The sequence below is a fragment of the Amborella trichopoda genome, chromosome 3 (genome assembly GCF_054954075.1).
Source record: "Amborella trichopoda isolate Santa Cruz 75 chromosome 3, AtrichopodaSantaCruz75HAP2 v2.0, whole genome shotgun sequence".
NCBI lineage: Eukaryota > Viridiplantae > Streptophyta > Magnoliopsida > Amborellales > Amborellaceae > Amborella > Amborella trichopoda.
In genome coordinates this window covers 20460976-20482014 of record NC_142338.1, presented here as the reverse complement: position 1 = coordinate 20482014, position 21039 = coordinate 20460976, and the positions used below count along the sequence as shown (strand labels likewise).

The 21039-nt window shown below is 33.4% G+C and overlaps 1 long non-coding RNA gene across 29 annotated transcripts in view; it reads right to left on the bottom strand.

The window, feature by feature from the left end:
• LOC105420735 (uncharacterized) overlaps positions 1-21039 on the bottom strand; it is a 154462-nt gene that overhangs the window by 112764 nt on the left and 20659 nt on the right. For 6 of the 29 annotated variants that reach the window (XR_016050933.1, XR_016050929.1, XR_016050930.1 and 3 more), the window contains one exon: positions 4844-5142. The exons of 21 other annotated variants lie outside the window; for them this stretch is intronic. This is a non-coding gene — a long non-coding RNA (uncharacterized LOC105420735). Of the gene's footprint in view, positions 1-4843; positions 5143-17620; positions 17840-21039 lie in introns of all 29 variants that reach the window. 2 more of the 29 variants (XR_016050946.1, XR_016050950.1) reach the window with 1 other exon arrangement.

Below are 21039 nucleotides of genomic sequence, written 5' to 3'. Positions count from 1 at the left end.
TTATAATCAGAGAATTTTCTCTGTGATACTTGCAATTTTTTAGGTAGTATCTGGCTTACTGATCCCCAAAATAGGAACCAACTTTTAAACAAATTTGGGAATTCTGTTGTTTCAGTTCTTTTAAACTGTACGTACCAGCTGTGTGTATGTTTAGTATTCTGGTAGGCAAATACTTCATCCCATGCATTCGAAATAATGATAGGATTTGATTTTAAATCCTTTGGTATTCAATACTCTTGGCTTTAAAGGGTTGCGACCCCAGTCTCTTTTTTAACAGTAGAGTATTTCCATTGAGCTGGGTTCCAAGCTTTAGATGTAAAGCATATAAGTTGCTCATCATCTTGGATTTTTTGTTTAAGAATTCCTCCTAACCCAAGTTCAGAGGCATCTGTCTCAATTATTTTGAAAGCTGTAGGATCAGAAAGGGCTAAACAGGGTAATTCTTTAGCTTTAAGTTTTAACTTTTTAACTGCCATGGTGTGTGCATGAGTCCAATCTAAAGGGTTCTTTTTTAACCTTTGGAATAAAAGTTTAGCATCCAGAGCCAAATCTTTATAAAAATTTAAGATGTAATTTAGACATCCTAAAAATCTTTGTAATTCTTTTTTATCTTTAATGATATTAGGAAATTTGGAAGCAAATTCGATTGCCCTATCAATAGGGATTATTCTTCCTTGAAAGATAGTGTCTAAGAAACCTTATTTTAGTTTGAAAAATGTTTATTTTCTTAGCTAAAACAACTAAACCTGCACTTTTTATGGCTTTATAGAAGATATTCAGATGTTTTTAATGCTGGTCAATATTTTCAGAATAAACAAGGACATCGTCAATGTAAACAATAATAAATCTCGTATAAGGATTGAAAATATCGTGCATAATATTATGAAATTCTAAAGGGGCATTTTTTAACCCAAAAGGCATCACATTCCATTCATAATGTCCGAAATGGACATTAAATGTTGCTTTATACCTATCCTTTTCTATTATTTGGATTTGCCAATACCCTAATTTCAAATCAAATTTTGAGAAAATACAGGCATTGACAAGTTTGTCTAAAAGATCCTTTTTATTTGGAACAGGATAACGGATCCACCTTAGTGTTTTATTTAAAGGCTTATAATTTATGACAAGTCGAGGTGCTCCTCTTTCAATTTCTGAAGTCTTTTCCACATAAAAGTCTTCACAGCTCCAAGGTGAAGAAATTTTCTTAATAAGGTTCTTATCACGAAGTTCTTGTATCTCAATTTCACAAATTTCTAAGAGCCTGCTGTTCATTTGTATTGGTCTGGCTTTAGTAGGAATTTTTTTTTCATTAAAGCTAGGTACATAAGGAAGTTCCACGATATGTTGCTTTCTATTCCAAAAGGCATTAGGAATATCAGCACAAACTTCTCTTTCTAACGTCCTTTTGAAATTGTTGATTGTACCTTGTATTTGAGGTAAAGTTAATTTTCATTAATAATCTTATATTTTAGTTCTTCTTTTAGATAGAAGAGGAATTTCTCTTTGGTAGAGATTTTGTTTTTAATGTTATTTATTTCATGGACGTTAGGTTTGCCAATGAAGTCAAATTTTATTTCATGTCCTTCAATATCAGCTTTTATCCCAGTATTATCAATTTTGATGGGGTAAAGCATGTCTAAGAAAGGAATTCCAAGCATAACAGGTTGGCGTAAACTTTTGACCATTATAAAAGGAAATTTAAAACATGCACCATTGTTGCATACTGCTGCATCAGACTGTTTGTAATTTATTATCATTTTACTACCATCAGCAGTATTTAACACCTGTGTTGTTTTGCTAAAATATTTAGTTGGAACTAGTCCTTCATTTATGCAATTCAGATCTGCTCCTGAATATATAAGAGCAGTGGTCTGAAAAGTGTATTCTTTTTGCACCACTATTGTAATAATGGTAAACCATCTTTGGGTTAATACTTTATCCACGAGGTTTACATATTTATAATCATGTAACTTTCTCAGCATATTACAGTTATTTGAAGTTTACGGATCATCTATCACTTTTGGGAGAGTATCCTCAATTTCGGGTGGTAAAAGATTATGATTATAATTCTGTATTAGATCATTAAATTCTTGTTCAGCATTTTCTCTACCACTTTCTTCTTTAGTGGTTGCCATCTCTAGCATTTGTACTCTGGTTTTTAGAGTTATAAGTTCATTTCGAACTTCATTTATTTCATTTTTTAGATAAAAAATTATAGGTCCTTTGTGGACTTGAGTTTTAAATTTGAACTCTTTTTATGATATCCATAAAACTATAATCTTCTAAGAGAAGGTTTAGAAAAACTAGAGGGTTCTTTGGTCATATTCATATAATGCATCAAGGCTTCTCTTTTAGCCCCGGGATCACTTATTTTATCAATTAAGTCGATGATTAGATTCTCTTCTTTTGTGAGTGTATTTAAGAAATCACAATGACAATGGATATTAGTTTTTTCTTCAGAACTTGTTTCAGAGTCTGAACTCGAAAAAACTAAATCTTCATCATTTATTTCTTCGATAAGCAATTCTTCATCAGAGTCAGAAGATTCATCAGACTCATCCCTTTTAATTAATAAAATATCGAATAACTGTTTTTTGATTTCAAGGTCTATTTCAAGAGCATTTATTTTCTTTTTTACTCTACTTTTATTTTTATAATGTCCTCCTTCCCACAGTTGTAACAAACTGGTATTTTTCTTTTCCCCTTTTGTTAATAAGAGTGATCATGTAAGAATTTTTTAAGAAAAGTATTTTTCTTTTCTCTCTTATAATTAGACTTAGGTTTTCTAGAGTCTCTACATTTTTGTTTCTGAGTAGGTTTGGAAGTTGGCAAAGTATTAAACCCAAATTGCTCACAAAAGTCTCCTAATTCCTTTTTTCCCGTTATTCTTTGCTTTTCTAATTGTCTCTTCAATTTCATGTCTGTGCATAATGCAAGACCTTCAGCATAGATTTCTGCTGAGAGTTCTCCAAGGGTATATAAGGAATAGGGAATAATTCCTCCATGCTTATTTTTTAATCTTATCTTAACTGTTTCAGCAAAAAGATTAGGAAGTCCAGCAATGAATTTCTCTTTCCAATGATCGGCTTTACCATCCTCCCTAGATAACAGTCTGGAGTAAAATACATCTTTATACCATTTAAAATGTGAGAGAGTTGAGCAACGTAAGTTTGAAAGTAGATCTTCAGATCTAGCAGATAAAAGGGTCGTACTTCCCACAAAATGAAGTGTAATGATATATATTAAAGTGTTTACGGCATCTCCCTCAATCACTAAATTTTCTAGGATCTGTCCTGGTCCGACCTCAGTCTTTATATTATATTGTTTAGCAACATTTAGAATTTGATCTTTGGCTTCTTCATCTATGTGGAAATCCCACCATCCTCTAAGCCATCCGGTAAATCCACATATAATAGCTTTAGCAATTTTGTGGTCTTGATTTCCACTTGCTTTACATGCGGTGGCATATATGGTCATATGTTTCATAAGATCAAGAATCGGATTTCAGACATCCCATCTATATTCCAATTTACTATGGATCTTCCTGAATAAGAAACTAAACTGGCAATAAGGTCTTCCTCTATTTGAAGATCTACAGGAGTTGGTCCAGGATAGTACATTCTGATTGGTGCCACCGGCCTAGTTTTTCTCCCATAATCTATTCTATTAATTTCTAAGCTTTCTGATTTAAAAGCTTTTTCTATTTCAGATATCTCTAGATTTGAAAAACTTTTATCTTCTTGGAGGACTTAAACATCGCTTGATTTTCCTTTTATATCTAATTTTTCAAGTCGTTCTACCAATTCATTTACTAATTCTTTGTTATCCTCTTTCTTTTTGATCCCCTGTAGGTTGAATTTTCCTGCCGCAATACTAGGAGGTGGTTTGAATAAAACTGCTCGCTTATCTTTTTCTTCTTTCTTGTCCCGGTGTTGAGGTTTTATTATATTTAGGACATTCTCTATCCTATTAGTTTGTTTTCCTATGGTTTGTAGGAAAAGATTTGTATAATTATTTTGCTCTATTATGTGGGGTATGGCTTCAATTTTAACCATCTGGTTTTCAGAATCTTTTGGTCCAATTTTGGAATTCTCGGAACCACAGACAGTATTTGAAATACTTGTCCTTGTTGTTTTGAAGGATGGAAATTGGATTTATATCTCTCCATTGGGATATTCAACAATTTGTTCTAGCTCAGTATTTTTAGGAATTGGTAAACGGGTCATAGATTGCAGAGACCAGTTTTTATATAAATTTACCTGTTTTCAAGATATAGATTTTGGTATAACCAAATTTCTATGTGTCCTCATCTGATCCAAACTTATTGAAAATTTTGACTCTTAACCTAAAAACCCAAGGGTCACAGCGACTTTGGGATTAGTTATAATATCAAATTTGCAAATTTTATATAGAACTTGGCTTTGATACCAATTTATTTATTTCATGCAAATTATTTTTTTGATATTTTTATTAGATTTTAATATTTTTGAATAACACACCCAAAATTTCAAGTAATTTGGATTTGTAGAAAAAAATTAAATTCAAATATGTAATGAGGTTGTGACCGTCATCTGGGCCGTTGAGCTCATATATTCATATGAGCTAATAGGCTAATCCCATCATTTTCCATATATATATATATATATATATATATATATATATATATATATATATATATATATATATATATATATATATTTGATGGCATATACAGCGGAACAATATATATCACAAACAAAACAAAACAACGGAAACAACATAACAGAAACAGGACTAACATAAAACAGAGTAAACATATAGGACATATATGATAGTGATCATAAAAACAGAGTTAACTTACATTAAACAGGACAAGTTGTAGAAACGAGCTTGATACGCCACCAGACAAGCTTAGTAATCACGCTAATGCATACGCTCTGCTAATACTACACAAGCACTCAGACACTCGCAACACTCAAGACATTTATGCTCACAAACACTCCAACACTCTTTGCTAACTTTCGATGCCCTTCTAAGAAGAGGCTTTCCCTAATTATAGATGGAGGGCAAGACTTCAAAATAGAAATTTGGAATCCATTGCATAATTGCACCGACTTGCTTTAGTAAAAGGTGAATAGTAAGATTCCAGATGTCGGCCACCTGCTACAGTAAAAGGTGAATAGTGAGACTCCAGATGTCGGCCACCTGCTACAATAAAAGGTGAATAGTGGGACTCGTGTCCTGAGTAAGTTAGAGTCGTGTCGTCCCTTTTGTAGAAGCTTTTTCTTTTACTTTTCTATTTTCGGAGAAGGTAATTCCTTTACAGTTATCTCCATTAGGAGGACTATAATCCTCATCTTCATCTTTTGCTTTAGTTGATGTAGACATTTTATCGTCTTCGTCCAGGGCTAGTAAAAGCTTTCTTTTAAGCTCTGTTTTGGATAATTTTGGGTTTTGTTGTTGCATAATCGTGCATATTCCATTATCCCTATTTTAGGATTATCTTGCAACTGAGATGTAAGGAGGATTCTTTTTATGCCAATATTATCAGGTCCAACAGACTCATTTTTGTAATTGTCCCACCATTTTATTGTTATTTTGCCTGTGGAGATCTAAAATATAATCCCATCTGTCCATTTGAGGATCCAAGGGACTTGGTATAAAGTCATGAAGTAAAGATGGCAGTTTCGTTCTAAACAATGTTTATTAAATTCAACGAATTTTCTCTGAGATATCCTTATTTTTTCAAGCAAGATTTGTTCACATGATTTGATTTTAAAAGTACTAATCTCATGCTGGATTTTAGAAGATAACAATTCCTCTTCAATTGTTTTACATTTGATTTCTTCTTTTAGAGAGAAAAGAAAATTTTCTTTAGTAGAGATCTTGTTTTTAACATTATTTATTTCATGCACCCTAGGTTTTTCAATGAAGTCAAATTTTACTTCATGTCCTTCAATATTAGCTTCAATCCCTGTGCCATCAATTTTTATTGGATTAAGCATGTTAAAAAAAGGTGTTCTAAGAATAACAATCCATTAACCATAATAAAAGGGAAAGTAAAGCAAACTTTATTGTTACAAACAGCACCATCAGACAAATTATAATTTATTAACATTTTTCTACCGTCAGCAGTGTTTAAAGCCTGGGTGGTTTTGCTGAAATATTTTTTAAGTACTAAACCTTCATTGATGCAACTTAGATCAACGTCAAAATCAATAAGAGTCGTAGTTTGAAAACTATATTCCTTTTGTACCATGATCGTAACTATAGTGAACCATCGTTGAGTTATAACCTTATCTAGGAGGCTGATGTGTTCAAAACTTTAAATTTTGGCTTTTTCAAGAACATTACACCTGTTATAAGTGTCAAGCTCCTCAGTTTCTAAAACTTTTAGGAGTGTATCTTCAACCACAAGTGGAGGAGGATTATGGTGATATTCATTTGTTAAATTATTAAATTCAATTTAATTGTTTTCATCATTAAGATCTTTTTCTCTATCAGATGTATTGGTAGTCATTTCCAAAATCTGAACCCTTGTTTTTAAAGTTATCAGTTCGTTACGAACTTCATTAATTTCATGCTTTAGATTAGGAATTGAAGGTCCCCTAATAGTCTGGGTTCTGTTTTGAACTCTCTTAACAACATCGCGAAAACTGTACTCCTCTCTTGTTGGAATGAGAGAGGGTTTAAGAGTAGTAGGCCTGGATGGATTTTTGGCCATGTTGATGTATTGAACTAAGGATTCTTTTTTAGCCTCTGGGTCACTAATTTTATCAATTACGTCGATCATCAAACTATCTTCTTTTATAAGAGTGTTTAGGCTCAAACCATTCATATCTATGATGGCTTTGCAAAATTTACATTGGCATGCGTTATAATTTTAATTTTCATCCCTTGAATCAGAGTCGAAACTTAAAACAACAAATTCTTCATCGTTTACTTGTCCAATTAATATTTCTTCATCTGAGTCATAAGAACCATCAGAAGTTACTTCCCTTATTAGTAGAATATCAACTATTTGTTTTTTAATATCTTCATCAATTTCTAGTGCATTTATCTTTTTCTTAAGCAGACTCATCCATATGAAAATCCCACCATCCTCTATGCCATCTTGTAAAGCCACCTATGATAGCTTTGGCGATGTCATGATCTTTGTTTTCATTGGTCTTACATGCGGTAGCATACATAGTCATATATTTCATTAGGTCAAGTATTTGGTTTTCTGACATGTCGTTTATGTTCTAATTAACAATAGACCTTCCTAAGTAGGAAACCGAACTGAAAATAAGATCATCTTCTATTTGGAGGTCAACAAGAGTGGGTCGAGGATAGTACATTCTAGCTTGGGAGACTGGCCTGATTTTCCTCCCATAATCTATCTTGTTAAGATCCAAGCTTTCTATTCTAAAAGCATTTTCAATTTCAGTAATTTCTTGGTCATTATAACTCTGATCTTTCTACAGAACTTGTACCTCTCCAACAAGAGGAGGTTTATTCCTTGCAGGCTAAATTTTCCTACTTCTATACTAGGTGGGGGGGTTTGAATAATACTGCTACCTTATGGCTTTCATCTTTCTTTTATTGTCTTATTGGTTATTGATTGTTTAGGGAGTTTTTAATTCTAGTAATTAGTCTTCCTATAGTTTGTAGAAAGAGATTTGTATAATTATTTTGTTCTATGATGTGCAGTAGTATTCTTTCTATTTTGACCATATGATTATTAGTTTCTTTAGTCCCTAGTCTAAATGATGAAGCTTTAGCTTCAAGTTTTTCTCCTTTTAACTGTAAACTTGTTTATGGAAGATTAATTGACTCGACAGCTTCACCTTTAATAGTATGAAAGGTGGAAAGATTTTTCAGTCGTATTTATTTCAAATTCTGGGGGATTAATTCCTTTTATTTTAAGAATATATTTACGCCATTTAAAAAAATTTACATTCCTTTTATCTTTTATCATGAATTCATTTAATTTTTTATGAAAAACATTCCTTAATTCTTCTTTAAATTCTTGAAAAAACCATTCCCTTATTTGTCTATTTTCTTCTGAAATGAAATCTTTTTTAATCCATTCTTTGTCAATGACAAACTCATCTTGACATTGAATAGTAAGAAGATCAAAGTTAAGGTCAGATAGTGTAGGTTCTTCTGGTTCAATTTGAGAAGAACTAGGGGTATTAATTCTATACACTGGATGCTAGACATTGTTTGAAGCCTCGCTAAGGCCCTCTAGAATTATTCTTTCATTATGGGCTTTCTCATTATCTGATTGGGGAACAAAGCATGTCAACATACTAGGTGGAACCTAAGGAGAAGGATTAGATATACTAAGCCTAGCATTTCTTATAGAAGGGAATTGTATTTCAATTTCGTCGTCAAGGTATTCAATAATCTGCTCGGGTTCCCTATTTTCTTGAACTGTAGTCTGATTTTCAGGCTGAAGAGACCATCTTTCAGGCAGCTTTACTTGGGTCCAAGAAAGTGTCTTCGGCATAACTAAATTTGTTTTTCTATGTTGGTTTGAAAAAAAATTGTTTAGCCTTTGGTATCCATTTGTCGGGTATTTGGGCATAAGGTGTTCATTACCTTATAACATATTATGTATACAAAGGCTACGTTTTGGGATCTCGGATCCACATCAAAACTTTGAGTGTTTAAGTTTAAAGTTAAAACCTTTAGAAGATTAGCTACAGAAAAATTTGGGAAACAGTTAAAGAAAATAGGACCTTTGCATAAACTTGATTCAACAATTCCTAATAAAAATCTGTGAATCTTCTATGCCTATTATACCAAAGGCATAAAAGAACAAAATTGTTTAATCCTGCTCTGGTTAAAGGCTTAACTGCACTTGGACTAAGCCGATATGTAGATAGTTAAAATTTTTTCTTTTATGTTCCTCAATTATTCTTGACGATAGTAGTTGGAAACTATCTTGAGTTTCCATTATTGAAATCATTTTTTCAATGATTTTAATTGAAAAACTGCTTTTAAAATAGAAAGGCTGGATCTGAACAGGATAGATTATGGGAGAAAAATCAAGCCAGTCTACCAAACTAGAATGTACAATCCTCGACCCACTCTTGTTGACCTCCAAATAGAAGAGGATCTTATATCTAGTTCAGTTTCCTACTCAGGAATGTCTATTGTCTATTGTTAATTGGAACATAGACGGCATGTCAGAAAACAAAATACTTGACCTAATGAAACATATGACTATGTATACCACCGCATGTAAGACCAGTGGAAACAAAGATCATGAAATCGCCAAAGCCATCATATGTGGCTTTACAAGATGGCTTAGAGAATGGTGGGATTTTCATATGGATGAGTCTGCTGAGGATCAGATCCTTAATGCTACTAAATAGTGGCTTGTTAAAACTGAAGTTGGCCCTGGACAAATCCAGGAACACATAGTTGACGTAGGAGATGCAGTGAATACCTGATTTATATTATCACTCTACACTTAATAGGAAGTACAACTCTTTTAGCCCCAAGATCTGAAGATCTATTATCTAATCTTCGTTGCCCCACGCTCTCATTTTAAATGGTATAAAGATGTATTTTACTCAAGACTATTATCTAGAGAAGACAGCAAGGTAGACCACTAGAAGGAGAAATTCATATCAGGACTACAAAATCTTTTTGCTGAAAAGGTTAAAACAATACTTAAAAATAAGCATAATGGACTCATTCCCTATTCCCAATATGCCCGAGGAGAATTGTCAGAAGAAATATGCGCTGAGGGTCTAGCCTTATGTATAGACCTTAAGCTTAGGAGAAAATTAAAAAAACAACGAATGACTGGGAGAAAGGAGCTAGGAGACTTTTGTGAACAGTTTAAGTATAACACTTTACCCCCTTCAAAACCTTTTCCAAAAGATAAAATTAAACATCCACATAAGTCTAGATTTACTCCCTATAGAAAGAAAAAGAAATTTCCCAAGAAATTTATTTAGGACAAGTCCTTCAAACATAAAGGGGAAAAGAAACTACCAGTTTGTTACAATTGTGGAAAAGTAGGGCATTACAAAAGTAAATGCAGAATTAAGAAAAAGATAAATGCACTAGAAATTGATGAAGACATTCAAAGAAAATATTTGATATTCTACTCATACGGGAAGAAACTTCTGATGGTTCTTATGACTCAGATGAAGAAATATTAATTGGAGAAATAAGCGACGAAGAATTTGATGTTTGAAGTTCTGACTCTGATTCAGGGGATGAAATGAAAATGATAACGCATGCCAATGTAATTTTTACAAAGCTATCATAGATATGAATGGTTTGAGCCTAAACACTCTTACAAAAGATGAGAGTTTGATTATCGACCTAATTGATAGAATAAGTGACCCAGAGGCCAAAAATCCACCCAGGCCTACAACTCATAAAACCTCTCTCATTCCAACAAGAGAGGAGTACAGTTTTCAAGATATTCTTAAGAGAGTTCAAAACAAAACCTAGACTATTAGGGCAGCTTCAATTCCTGATCTAAAGCATGAAATTAATGAAGTTCTTAAGGAACTGATAACTTTAAAAACAAGGGTTCAGATTCTGGAAATGACCACTATTACATCTGATAGAGAAAAAGATCTTAACGATGAAAACAAGGAAATTGAATTTAATAATTTGATAAATGAATATCACCAAAATCCTTAACCACCCGAGGTTGAAGATACACTCCCAAACGTTTTAGAAAATGAGACTTCTAACTTGTGTAATGTTCTAAAAAAAGCCAAAATTCAAAGTTTTGAACACATCAACAGTCAACGATGGTTCACTATTGTTAAAATTGTGATACAAAAGAAATATAGTTCTCAAACTACGGCTTTTATTGATTCTGGCGTTGATCTAAATTGCATCAATGAAGGTTTAGTACCTACAAAATATTTCAGCAAAACCACTTAGGTTTTAAACACTGCTGACGGTAGCAAAATGCTAATAAATTATAAACTGTCTGATGCTGTTGTTTGTAATAATGGGGTCTGCTTTACTTTCCCTTTCATTATGGTTAAAGAATCGAGCCAACCAATTATTCTTGGAACACCTTTTTTAAACATGCTTTATCCAATAAAAATTAATGGCATAGGGATTGAAGCTAATATTGAAGGACATTAAGTAAAATTTGACTTCATTGATAAAACCTAAGGTGCATGAAATAAATAATATTAAAAACAAGATCTCTAGTAAAGAAAAATTTATCTTCTCTCTAAAAGAAGAAATCAAATATAAAAAAATTGAAGAGAAATTGTTATCTTCTAAAATCCAGCATGAGATTAGTACTTTTAAAACAACTCTTGAAAAGGAAATTTGCGATGACGTCCCAAATGCCTTTGGAGCTAGAAAACAACATATTGTGGAACTCCCATATGAACCAGATTTCAACGAGCCAAAAATTCCAACTAAAGCAAGGCCTATTCAAATGAATAGTAGGTTATTAGAAATCTGTAAGAAACAAATACAAGTTTTGCTCAAAAAAAACTTATTCGAAAAAGCTCCTCACCATGGAGTTGCTCAGCTTTCTATGTTGAGAAGGCTTCTGAAATTGAAAGAGGAGCCCCTCGGTTAGTTATCAATTATAAATCTTTGAATAAAGTATTAAGATGGATAAGATATCCAATCCCAAACAAACAGGATGTCCTAGATAGGCTTGTCAATCCCAACATTCCGCAAAATTTGACCGAAAATCTGGATATTGGCCGATCCAAATTGCTGAAAAAGATAGATACAAAACATATTTTAGTGTCCCCATTGGGCATTATGAATGGAATGTCATGCCATTCGGATTAAAAAATGCACCATCCGAATTTCAAAATATTATGACTGATATTTTTAACCCTTTCACTAAATTTGTGATAGTCAACACTGATGATGTGCTTGCATTCTCCGAATCCATTGAGCAACATTGGAGGCATTTAAAGGTATTCCTAAAAACTATTAAAAATGATGGCTTAGTGGTATTGGCAAAAAGAGCTTAACCTTTGGCCACAATATTTACCAGAGAAGAATTGTCCCTATTGATAGAGCAATTCAATTTGCGGATAAATTTCCTGATATCATAAAAGATAAGAAAGAACTCCAAATATTCCTTGGATGTTTAAATTACATTTCTGATTTTTAGAAAGACTTTACCCTAGACGCAAAGCCTTTGTTCAAACGGCTTAAAAGAACCCTCCAGATTGGACAGATGAACATACCAAACTCGTTTGAAAAACTAAACTTAAAGCCAAGGAATTACCTTGGCTAGCACTATCTAATCGTGACACTTTTAAACTTATTGAAATCAATGCTTCTGAACAAGGGCTAGGAGGAATTTTTCAACAAAGAATTTACGGAAAAGAACAGCTAGTCAGGTTTACTTCAAAAACCTGGAACCCAGCCCAACAAAAATATTCTACTAGCTAAAAAGGAAATTCTTGCTCTCATCCATTGTGTGACGAAATTCCAAAGTGATATGCTTAATCAACGATTTCTTATACGCACTGATTGAACATATCAATGGCAATTTTAATTCTCTTCCTGACTTTTTGACCCGAGAATTTTTGCAAGGAGGGCAGAAGACGCCAGAACCAGAGAAACCCAATGGATATAGTTCAGCCCAGATAAGAGTCTGACTACAACATCTAGATCACCCAAAGATTTAATAGTTTAATAGGAAAGTAGAACAAAGATATTGCTATATATCACCAGCAAACCCCTTTAAGGGCTTATAGCCCTGTTGCAAGTCATAATAGGACCCCCTTTATTGAAACAACATTTATAGCCTTCATGCTAATTGAAGAAGATCATAAAGCAAAAGATCCCACTGAAATCGCAGCGATATACCTAAAAAACCATTTGTACCCAAAGTGCCGAGAATATTATGAAGCCATCTTAATGGAAATAGGATCAGTAACGATAGTCCATCATTATAGAAACAATGATACCCAATTCAAAATTTCAGATACACAATCATTTCTTATAGAGACTAGGGTCTCGATCATTTAAAACCAAGATTATTAAATACTATAGGATTTAAAATTAAATCCTATCATTACTTCGAGTATATCAACGCGAGGGACGAAGTCTTTGGCTATTAGAATATGAAAAACTCGCAAAGCTGGTATATTCAGCTCAAATTAACTGACTTTATAGAATTTCCAAACCGGTTAAGAACTAGTTTTTCTTATGGGAATCAAGTGAACAAATCTTGCCTGAAAAAAAAAGATATCTCAGAGAAAATTCACTGAATTTAATAAACATTGTTTAAAACTAAACTACCATCTTTACTTCGTGACTTTATACCAAGTCCCATGGATCTTCAAATCAACATATAAGAACACCGAATATGATATGGACAGATGGGATTATATTCTTGAGCTCCACAGGCAGATAGCAGTAAAATGGTGAGACAATTACAAAATGAGTCTCTTGAACCTGATAATATTGGCATAAAAACAATCCCTACTTCTCAGTCGCAAGAGAATCCTAAAATAGGGATAATGAAATATGTCACGATTATACAACAGCAAAACCCAGAATTATCCAAAACAGAGCTTAAAAGAAAGCTTTTACTAGCCCTGGAAGAAGACGATACAATGTCCACATCAACCAAAGCAGAAGATGAAGATGAGGATTATAGTCCTCCTAATGGAGATGACTGTGAAGGAATTACCTTCTCTCCGAAAATAGAAAAGTAAAAGAAAAAGCTTTTACAAAAGGGACGGGACGACTCCAACTTACCCAGGACATGAGTCCCACTATTCACCTTTTACTGTAGCAGGTGGCCGACATCTGGAATCTCACTATTCACCTTTTACTGTGGCAGGGACATCTGGAATCTTATTATTCACCTTTTATTGTAGCAAGTCAGTGCAATTATGGAACAGATTACAAATTTCTATTTTGAACTCTAGCCCTCCATCTATAATTAGGGGAAGCCTCTTCTTAGAAGGGCATCGAAAGTTAGCAAGGAGTAGCTGAGTGTTTGCAAGCATAAATGTCGGAGCGTTTCGAGTGCCTTTAGCGTCTTGAGTGCTTGTGTAGTATAAGCAGAGCGTGTGCATCAATGTGATTACTACGCTTGTCTGGTGATGTATCAAGCTCGTATCTACAACTTGTCCTGTTTAATGTAAGTTAACTTTGTTTTTATGATCACTATCATATATGTCCTATATGTTTACTCTGTTATATGTTAATCTTGTTTCTATTATGTTGTTTCTGTTATTTTGTTTTTGTTTGTCATAAATCATGTTCCGCTGTATATGGTATCAAAGCCTAATGGTGATATAGTTAGGTATAAAATTTGCAAATCCGATATTATAGTTAGGTCTATCACCATAGTGTGATTAATCATATTCATTAACTTCAAATTCAGTTAATCAATACGATTAATCATATTGATTAACTACCAAAGAGGTGATTACTCATCTTGACATGCAAAAACAAAATTTTCCATAGAGGTGATATCACCATAGGCAAGATCATGAATAACTTAGACTACTATATATATATATAGCAAGTGTACACACACACATGTCTATACACATCCTATATATATACATCAATACATACACATCAATATATATAAATCAGTGTATTTTTACACATTAACAACTGTATATATGTTTTTCTATACTATTGATAATTATTTCCACTTTATTGTTAGCACGTAAAACATTATTACTAAAACTCGAGCTGGTAGTAGCCGATCTAATAGATAATGTTCTGAGGAAATTTGCCATTAGATCCAATATCACAGCTTAGTTTTGCGCCAACAAGCAACAATCCCTACCCCATATCATGCCTTCCTAGGTTTTACGGTGATTATTGACACTGCGACTTTGGAGCCTTACTGTAATATCAGTTCTTCAGTTAAACTTCGACAGTCAACCACTGTTGTAGCTTATATATATATATATATATATATATATATATATATATATGTGTGTGTGTGTGTGTGTGTGTGTGTGTGTGTGTGTGTGTGTATAGAGCTTAGGCTCTAATAATAAAATTAGAACCTACCTTCAAATAATGTCGAGAAATATAGTTTCAATACTGGAATTTTTGTGATAGCCTTAAAATATATTTTCATATTTATTTATAAAGTTTAAAGCTTTAAAACTAGTGTAGATAGATAAATCTATGAAAACTTGAAAATATTGAAAATTGACAGTCCAAAAAGGCGTTACAAAATACTTTATTTCCAAAACTTGAAATCCATTTTTTTCTCATGTCCATGAAAATGAAATCGCAAAATGAAAATGAAAATCCATATTTACCTTCATCTCAATAAAAATGAAATCGCAAAAATTTATCTACTCAATCATATGCAGCCAATAGATGAGTTCACACCACAACTCTTTTACGAAACGATCCTAAAGGAAACATGATCAATAGAAATCATCCGAAAATACAGGGGACATGATATTGTTGCTTATTCTCAAGGAGTGGGGATGTTATCCCTTTAAACCCCGATATTTTAAACAAAGCTACTCTAAAATCAAGATTTACAAATATTACAATTATATTGAAGCATAAGAAAAGACTCTATTACTTCAAAATCAGCAGAATACCCATAGATGGTTAATCGTGTACAGGCTTAATGAAGCCCTTCAAGAAATTCCTTCATGGCTTAAAAAATGGATGTTATACAAGGGTCCTGCCCCAGATATTTATCCGCAACTATTATAATGTTCCTTGTCTAAATTCCAAGCAGCCAATAGAAAATGGTTGAAACTCGAAATATTAATTCTTTCTACCACCTTATATGAAATCCCATGGATACTCAGGTGGACCTATTCCATTACTGAAAACGATGAAAATTGGGACTATATTCCCCATCTTGAAAGAAATGTACAAATAAAGTGGTGAGACAACTTTAAAACCAAATACTTGACCCTTGAAACCATCAAAATTATTAAGATCAAGGTTAATACTCCAAGACTTGGTCAACCAACTAGAACTGCCTCATACTTAAGGCTCCTACAATCCGAAAATCCTAAATTATCAAAGGAAGAACTTCAAAAAAAGCTATTATCCATGTTTGACGATGAGGAAGATTTCATGTCGATAAACGAAGACGATAGAGATCAAAATGAAGATGATAGTGCTAGAATTCTGCCACCACTTAATTAATGGACCGGTAAGACTCCACCTAACTCCAATACACGTGGCCAACTAAAATACTTTTTACTAAAGTGAAACACTTTTATCCTATGGCTAAGATCTTGTCGACAGAAATAAAAGGGACAACTGTCACTATTCCTTACTTTTCCAAGTGGTAAGCACCACCGACAACCACTATCCTTCACCTTTTCCCAAGGAAGATTATGGATGGACCAACATTCCCAGATGAAGAAAACTATACTAAAAGAAATTTGAAGTCCGAAGCTATAAAAAGAGGATCTCCCCCTCCTTGAAGGACTACGTCTCAGAGTTAATTTAGTTTTCTTCTCTCCTCTATCCACCTTCTTTTCCTTCTCTCTAAGATTGTAAGAGTGTGTATAGGGTTTGGAAGATTAGTGTGCCAGTGTACTGGTGTGGTTTTTATCTAATTGTCCAGTGTGCTGATGTGGTTTCTATCTGATGTAAGTACTTTATTTCTAAAATTGTAATCTGTATTAGTTTTAGTCTGTATTAATATTATTCCGCATTCTAGTTTTTGTCTTCATTACTCATTTTATTTGCCTTTATTTATTCCGCTTGACGTACTTGTAATAATTTGGTATTAGAGCCAACTGATCCTATCTGTATAAAAAGTTTTTGTATCAGCACTCTTTCCAAGTCCTAATAAAATACTAATCATCACAGTCATAATAGTAATAAGCCACCATAAGACGCCAAAGTCGTGAACTTTGCCGAAGATAGGCCATTAATTCATTGACTCGGTTGACTCGAGTGCGTAATTACATTATTGACTCGATGGTAGGACTTTTCAGACTCGACTCTCAGAGGTCTGATGTTGAAGCTAATTCATCTAGTAGATCAGTAAGAAATTCTGAAGAAATTGTTATTACCAACATTGAAAAAGATCTAAACAATTGGAATATCCCTAACGTCTCTACTTCTGAAATATATAGTAAAGGAATTTTTGAATTCAGAAGTGATTATGCAATCAAAACAAAAGAAGAAACAAAATCTGTCTTAAATACTGAGACTACCATAAATCTGTCAAACAAAGACCGTATTGAAGAGTTTAGGAGAAAAAAATATAATTATCTTCATATTGGTCTTGTTCAAGTTGGTAATAGACCTTTAACTAGGGTTGGGCTTCAAACTGCTATCCTCTTGTGCTTGAAAGATAGTAGATATAGACAATTCATGGACTCCTTATTAGGAGCTGTTGAATCTAGCCTCTGTGAGGGACCAATTTATTTCAACTTCCCAGGTTTCTCTGTTTCTTTGACTGACCCTCATATTTTGAAAGTCCTTACTCTTAACCTTTTAACTAATGGTTTTGACATGGATGCTGGGTTACAAAATGTTGATGTTACCTATAGGGTCTGCTATAAAGCCATGACTAGTATTTGTCCTAATGTTAGGAGAATTGACTCTAAGGGCCAGACTACTCTTTTCCAAACTAATATTGAAAAGTCTAATTTGATTATCCCCATAACTATTTGATGGGATCAGGTGAATCTACATGAAAGATGGACCTTACCTTGTGCTGTCCCTTCTAAGCCTGTACAAAATCAGGAAATCAGCCAAATAACCCAGTACGCTGAAGGAAAGGTAGAAATTCAATTTTCTCCTCTCTTTAGAACTTTCCTTAATCAAATTAGGATCCCGAGGCAGCCTCCAAGAATATCCTTTAGTTCTGAATCACCTACGATGGCTGAACCTCCTAGAATTTCTTTCTCTTCTATACCACAGACAAAAACTGAAAAAGAAAAAAATAATAATAGTAACGATGTGGTCATAGAAGGGTGTGATTAGCTTAAGAATCAACAAATTGTTCAACCTATCTATAAGGTAGAAAACCCTTCAACAAAAAATGATAAAGATTTTGATGGCTCCCAAGGACCAACTTTTTCTTAAGAAAAGATTTTTACTCTTAGGAAAATAGAGAATAAGAGAATGGTTTCCTAAACATAGTAAGCCCCTTAAGAAATTCCTTGATGACGAATACATCAGAACAATGATAAAGAACAAAATTAATATAAGGTTCTTTACTTGGTTAAAATATTATATGGACTCAAAAAATAAAAAATTTCTTGATAACTTGTATGTTCTTAAAAATAGGAATTCTGCAGCTATTTCTGTGCTTACAAGAACATATAAAACATACAAGACTCCAAATAGAGATTAAGAAAGTATTCATCCTCCTGAAGTAGCTGTGGATTTACCTAAATCTAGGGTTGTTCCTTATAAACAGACCTATACCCCTAAAGAAGAGGGAATATTACAAAGACCTGTAAATTTAGAAATCCTTAATCACCTAATTGAACAAAATAATTATATTAACCTATTTCTACAAAGTATAGGCCAACAGACCACAAGAATAAAAGAAAGCCTAAATAATAAACCCTCGACCTCAATACAAATCCAACCTCCTGAAGAAAAGGAGAAACTTAAACCCGTCCTATTTAAACCTGTTATTCGTCTTTCTAATAAAACTTTTAAACTTGGACCAACCCTCAAAGATGAGAATGAACTCTTTGATGAATTAGTTAACAGGCTTGCTACTCTTAAAATAAGTGATGAAAAGAGCAACAGAAATAAAGATAAAGATCCCTCTACAAACATGCTTGAAGATATTAGCAATGAAGAAATCCTTAAACTTGAGGCCTGACCAGATTAATAGGATAAACTATGGAACAAAGACTAGGCCTACTGCTACTTCAAAAATGTATTATCCTAGGCCTTCTTCTGTCCATCTTCAATATAAAGAAGATATATTTTCAAATGTTGTTCAATATAATGGGAGATCTATAATTGAATGCAAAGGCTAGATTCAACAGCTCCTAATAAGGAGTCCATGAATTGTCTATGTCTATTATCTCTCAAGCACAAGAGGATAGCAGTTTGAGGCCCAGCACTGGTTAAAGGTCTAATACCAACTTGAACAGGACCAATATGTATTTTTACATACTAATAATTGTATACATAACTGATAACAATTATCCATGTAGATGTAGACACATACACATCAACATATACACATACAGTATAATATACAACTAGTTGTATACGCATATATAATTCATAGCAAGTATATTACGTGTGTATGTATATATACGTACATACATACATACATATATATACATACATATACATATATATGAGTACTTACGTAATGTACTCAATATTTTTGGACACTCAATACCCTTACTCTACCATGTAGTAACATTTTTTACCTATGGTTATTATTAGCTAATTAAACAGAGGTAAAATTGAAATTCTTAATTGAAAGAAGAGCATTTATTACCTATAATAGAGGTTGACATAATCATTACATCACCCACATGGAACAATGATTGCCACTTAACCACTAATACATGATACTAGTTTATTAAAAAAAATATCTATCCTACCCCTAAAAAAGACAAAAAGTGCCCTTACTCAAAAAAAAATTGTATTAGGTATATGAGTATATGGATCATGTTAAGGTACTCATACATATGAGTATTCCCTTAATGTACTCAACTTTTTTAAACACTCTTATATGCTTGTTTTGTAATACAAATATTTTGAGTAAGGGTATATTTTGTCATTAGTAAGGGTAGGTTAGATATTTTTTAATAAACTAGTGAGCCATTTATTAGAGGTTAAGAAGCAATCATTGTTCTAAGTGGGTGATGTCAAGATGATGTCATCCTCCACTATAGTTAACAAATGTCATTTTTTCCATCATGAACTTCTACTTTTCCTTGAATAATTACCTTAATCCCTAGACAAAAAGTTACTATATTATGGGATAAGAGTACATTAAGTAAATACACACATATATGAGTACATAACATAACCTATATAAATGTATACATATTTCTCTATATTTATATATACACATCTATATAGTTTTTTTTCCTGGTCTATGGCTCAAGATGGTCTAAAGAGTCTAAAGCTAAAATGGGTCTCGAAAACACCTTTTTAAAGGTCAAACAAACTAGAATGGATACATCACAAAACAACAGTTTAAGCTATCAAATCGGGTGATATTTGGGATATATCCATTTTAGTACGATTTGAGCCTTTAAAAAGGTGATTTTAGGACCCATTTTAGGTGAGACTCTTTAGACCATTTGAAGCTAAAGGTGAGAGAAAAGCTTGAGATTGTGAAACCTGAGAGCAAACCCTAGATCGAAGAAAGCAGCCTTGAAACCCTAAACCCCTTTAAAACAAACTTCCAGCCTTAGATAAGAAAAACCCCATCCAACCAAGCCAAGGCTTGGTAAACTTTGAAGTGAGACATGGAGGATCCATGGCGGAAATTACAGCCGCGGTCTTGATACGAGCGAGGCCTTGGGTTTGCGGGCCAACTGGCCCAGCCAAGTATTCTTCTTACACTCCATTTCTTTTATTTTCAGTTTCCTATTAGGTTTTAGACTTTTTTATCTGATCTAATTTAGTATTTCGTTTCTGGATCAAAGCTGACTCTATCATTGATCTGAGAGCAGATCTGCTCATTTCTGAGTAAATCTGACCTTAGATCAGAATTTCAATTATCCCCACTCTCTATCACTTTTAAAAACAAGTTTGTGGCTCGAATCTAATCAATCGTCATCCTGAGATCATCCCAATCTGCATCATAAACAGTTTGGCGCCCATCGAGCCTTAGGGCTCCAAGGTCTCGAGGTGAATCTTCTACCCCTGCCAAGGATCCTATGCTTTCTTAAGATGATGGTGCTTCTTCTTTGAACAAGTGAGCCAAGTTTAAAGAAGTGCATGTCCTGTGCTTCTTTGAACAAGCAAGCCAAGTTTAGAAGTGCATGTCGAACTGGCTTGATGGGCGGCGTTTATCGCGGCTCTCAAAAAGATTGAGGATGAGTCCAAATTGAAGACAGAGTAGTCGTGGACCCGTATGTGCGTAAAATCTCGCCGTCATTCATAAAAAAAAGAGAGAAAAACCAAAACCAAGCA